The sequence below is a fragment of the Tupaia chinensis genome, unplaced genomic scaffold (assembly GCF_000334495.1).
Source record: "Tupaia chinensis unplaced genomic scaffold, TupChi_1.0 Scaffold143584_1, whole genome shotgun sequence".
Taxonomy (NCBI): Eukaryota; Metazoa; Chordata; class Mammalia; order Scandentia; family Tupaiidae; genus Tupaia; species Tupaia belangeri.
This window is the reverse complement of record NW_006203430.1, coordinates 4402967-4407968: the sequence shown is the minus strand read 5'-3', so window position 1 is coordinate 4407968 and position 5002 is coordinate 4402967. Positions and strand designations below refer to the sequence as shown.

At 43.8% G+C, this 5002-nt stretch overlaps 1 pseudogene; it reads left to right on the top strand.

Annotated features, from left to right (window-relative positions):
- Positions 1-2660: 2660 nt before the first annotated feature.
- Positions 2661-5002, top strand: part of LOC102493636 (uncharacterized) — an 11967-nt pseudogene continuing 9625 nt past the window's right edge.

The window sequence follows — 5002 nt, the reverse complement described above, 5'->3', positions numbered from 1 at the left end:
TGAAGAAAGCCTAATGCACTCTTGGCTTTATTTTGCTACTTAGACTATAAGGTTTCAACAGTATCTGTGTACACCCGTAGGATTACCTAGGATTTTCAAGGTTGTCTATTAATTGTGTCACATCAGAAAAAGCAGTGAAAGCAGCGTTGGGACCTGCACCTGCAAGAATAACTTCATGGCAGACACTGGGCATGTCTCGGAACATTCCTCCGCAGTCCACCTGGGGGTGCCACTGGAATGCATCTTCTTCTGTCCAGTCCTGCCAACACGCTGAGACTTCCTTAGGGAACGCAAGCGTTCCGTCACCCCTGGCCAACTGCAGTGGTTACAGCAGGGTTTCTCACGCCTATTTAAGATTCTACAGACTTTTTTAGAAGGGGGGGAAGGAAAAAAAAAAAAAAATCCATGGACCGCAGTGAAGACACTACTTTATTGGATAAATATATACAAATAAGAAGAGTATACCTAAACTATGCTATTCTGAACCTGTAAATCAGAGACAGATGCACTGATTAAACACACATCAAACGATAAAGCCAATGACATTCAGATTCACATCAGCTTCATATGATAGATGATGGTGCTCTGCTGTGGCTGGATTCCAAGATCCCGTGGTTGTAGCGCCACATGCTGTGTCGTGGTTTAATTCCCCAGCACGCCACACACAGTGTGTGGACAACGTTAGCTCTGCCTTCAAAACACAGCCCAGTTTGAACCATCCACCTTCCTGCTTAGCTAGCTGCCAGATGTTTAGAAGATGAGGGCTGGTGTGGTTTAGGAGTGGCCAAGAAGGGCATGCAGGTGCCTGCTGAAGAGCTCAAGAATGGCCACTGTTTGAATAGGTGCAGGAGAGGAAGGCACCTGGGAGCAAATCAAAGTGGTTCAACCTGCCTTACGCATCCATATACAGGAAAAGGGATCTGAATGAATGGAAGTCCTCATTCCTTCCCAAGGCTGCCTTTGTCTCCCGCTTTGCATCCCCCTGAGGTGGGCCCACCCACAGCTGCTAAGTCAGATAGAAACTTCTGCACAAAAATCTTCACTAGTTCCCCATTTGATTCTAGGGAAATGCCAAAGTCCCTACACTGGCCCACATGATACCTAGGTCAAACCCAAACCTCCCTGATCTAACTGATCTCAACTCTCCTCTCTTTTTCTAATGTTATTTTTTGTATTTATTTTATTTATTATTATTAATTTGTTGTTGTTGTTGTTGTTTATAGAGGTTTTTGCTATAAGGCACGTATGCTCGCCAGAAAGACAGAGAGAGACAGAGAGACAGAAAGCGAGAAATCACCCTCCAGGGGGGATGGCCACGCCACAATCCCTTCTCCATTCTCCTCTCGGGCTCTTGGGCACACACGCACACACGCCCGGCGTGAGTTTTAAGCCACCAGGTCCAGGATGTGAACCGCGGTCAAATACATGGGAGTCACGCGACATAGCCATTACGCCAACTGCTGATCCCAATTTGTTTGTTTTTTAATTTGCTATAGGATACATGTGCTCACCAGAGAGAGAGAGAGCATGAGAAAGCAAAGCCGCCAGGTCCAAGACTCAAACCGCACCAGCCATGTATGAGTCCTGCACCTTAACCACCACACCATTTGCTGGCCTCCAATGTTAATATTAATTTCCAGTAAGAACTAAATGGATTTTCACCAATCACCATCCGGCAGTAAATTTTGGTAGGTTTTCATTTAACTTTATAAAGTAATGCATGTTCACAACGTGGATCAATACAGAGAAACAAAATAAACAAACAAAAAGCATAACTTATTTATAAGCCCATCTCTGTCTCTGCACCACATCAATAACCCCTAACACCTGAGTCTTTCCAGAACCTTTTTCCTATATATAGATGCATAATGCAAGGAGAGCCACTCCCATTTGCTCCCAGATATGCCCTTCTTGTGTACCTAACCAAACACTGCTCACTGCTCTAACTCCTCAGCAGACACCCACATGGCCTCACTTTCTAGACATCTGGCGAATAAGCATCATGTGACATCCCATTGGGTTGACTGGTGTTGTTCCTTAACTTTTCCCATTTCTGCCCTCTCAGACCAAGTGCACTGCCAGGCTATAAACCTCAAGGACAGAGTTCTTCCTTTACGGGGAACTGTGACACGCAGCTACTGCAGGGCAGTCACGCAACGCATCTCTGATAAAGATTTCATTCATCCCTGCGAGCACCTGACCCGTTAGGTGTTAGTTAAATCCTCATTTACTTTAGACAGATTCCTTTGTTTTATTTAGAACTAAAACAACAACACTGAAGGATTGGCCAAATTGTCCTCGACAGGGTAAGGCTGGCCAGGCTGATGGTAACACTGGCAGCACTGTGGTGTGCATAGCAGAAAGAACACACCTCCCACTGAATAAGTGTGAGCAAGTGAAAAATAGGGTTAGAGACATCGTCCTGCAAGAGCAAAGTCTTGGATGCTTCTTTCAAGGAGGACGGACTGATGTTTCAGCATGAGAAGTGGAAAGAAGACGAAAACGAATTGAACTGATTGAAGAAAAGAATCCTATGGGGCAGACAAAAACAGACACGAGAGATACAGGGCACGATGGAGTGGTTGATGTCGATCTTGAAACTAAAAATAGCCATCTGAATGTAAAATGAAGGATGGAAGGAAAAAGAAAGAAGCGAGGAGATGAGTCACAAGGTAAAGGGCAGGCAGGATGACGTCTTTGCTGTTGCAAGATTGAGACTAACGAGACAGGAAAACAAGTAGGATGCTGGCTGTTGGTACAATTTTATGGCGTTCGAAAGAAGCGAGGTTAAAGGAGTCACCCTGTAGCTGTCATCTTTGCAATCCAAAACTAAATCAACATGTATCATTTCATCACTTAATCCTGCCCCCACCTCATAATTAGATTCAACATGAACTAAGATGAACACATATTACCTTATGTATGGTCTGAATGTTTGTGAGCTCCTAAAATTCATAGATTGACATCCTAAACCCCCAAGTGCTATTAAAAGGTAGAGCCTTTGTGAGGTGATAAAGTCATGAGGGTGGAATACTCAGGAGCTGAATTCATGCCCTCATAAGAGAGGCCCTAAAGACCTCTCTCATCCTCCTTCTGCCAAGTGATGACACACAAGGAGAGAGCAGTGTGCCCAAGAGAGGGCCCTTGCCAGAACCCAACAATGCTGGTACCCCGGAGTAGGACTTCCAGCCTCGAGAATGGTGAGAAATAAAGTTCGATTGTTTATAAGCTGCCCAGTCTAAAAAATATTCACTCTTTAAAAGCTTTTTATGGGAACCAGCAGATGGTGTAATGGTTATGTTGCTGGACTCTCATGTAGTCGACCACAGTTAGAGTCCCAGACCCAAAGGCTCAAAACTCACACTGGACACATGTGCATGCATGCCCAAAATCCCAAGAGGAAAATGGAGGAGAATGGATTGCAACGTGGCCATCTCCCCGGGGGTGATTTTCTCTCTGTCTCTCTGGCAAGCATACATGCCCTATAGAAAAAATCTCTCTCTAAAAAAAACTTAAAAGTTTATTATGAAAAAGTTTAAAAAATATTTTAGCTCCTAAAACAAAAGTTGTTTATTAAGTATCAAGTATTGATGCCAGGAAATGTTCTTAAAAAAAGAAAAAGACTCTCTTAAACTTACCATAAATACAAATGTAAATGCTGTGTCCAAAAATTTGATCACAAAAAAAAGAGAAACACTTTGCTGTTTCTTTATTTTTAAATTATTTTATTTAATTTTATTTTGTTTATTTATTTTAATTTGACTAGAGTGGGACAGAGAGAGAAAGAGAGAGAGAAAGCAAGCCTCCAGGTCTGGGACTTGAATCACAGTCAGTCATGTGAGAGTTCAGCACCCTTAACTACCAGGCCACCTGCAGTCCCCAAACACTTTGCTCTCTCTCCTTGCCAGCAGTTATCTGAAAAGTCTATGTGTGTGTGTGTGTGTATGCGCACACGTGTGTGTGCGTGCGTGTGCATGTGTGATTCTCCCTCTCCTTCCCCATCTCTTCTCTTCTCATTTCTCTTTCCTCTCTCTTCCCTCCTTCTTTCCCTTTTTTTTGAAGTCTTTGACAGAGACTTTCCAGAGGCATTACATTTGCAGATCCTAGTTAGAATACTGATTCATGAGGGCAGAAAAAGAGAAATATTGAAGAATTCAGGTATCTTTTTCTTTCAGAAAAACAAATACAGTGGTCCCTTGAGTTCCCGTTTGGTGCTGGGACCCCTGCAGATACCGAAATCCAAAGATGCTCACGTCAGCTCACATCCCTTTTACAACATGGCATCGCATACTATTTGCATAACCTACCCACATCCTCCTGCAAACTTTAAATCATCTCTCGGTAAGTATTATAGAATACTTAATCTGATGTAAATGCTATGCAAACAGTTGTGTCACTGAACATAAATGATCTGTAAACAGTTGTATTGTGTAGGGACTAGGAACCAGGAAAAAAGTCTGCTTGTGTTCAGTACAGACACAGCCATGGCAGGCCTAATCACACAGTCCACGTCAGCAACCATGGAACACTTCCTACCCTCGGTTGGCTGCACCTGTGATCGCAGAGCGTGTAGACACAGCCAGCCAGCCGTACATGATGCCAAGAGATCTAGGTCTCTGTGCTATCTTGTTCAAAAAAAGACGAAACAGAAGGGAAATCATTTCTCCTGTCATTTGCTGTCCTGCAGGGCCCTTTCCATTTTCCGATAACACAAGTCTTCTAGGCACCCCTGAAGGAACTGAAAATAGCCTAAAATTTCTTCTGGGTGAAATACAGAACCAGCATAAGCCACATTCGTGACCTCCAGAGAAGAGAAGTTGAGGAGGTCTGCGGCATCGAGAGCAAGGAAATACACAAAGATGCATCAAAACAGTAGACTCCACAACTCCACAACGAGATACCCATCCGGGGACTCGATGGTAAATCCCGCTTTTCTGTCCTCCTTATTTCTGCTGCCACTTAGAAACAGGAATGGTAACCCTGGCTCCCAGGACAAAGGCTC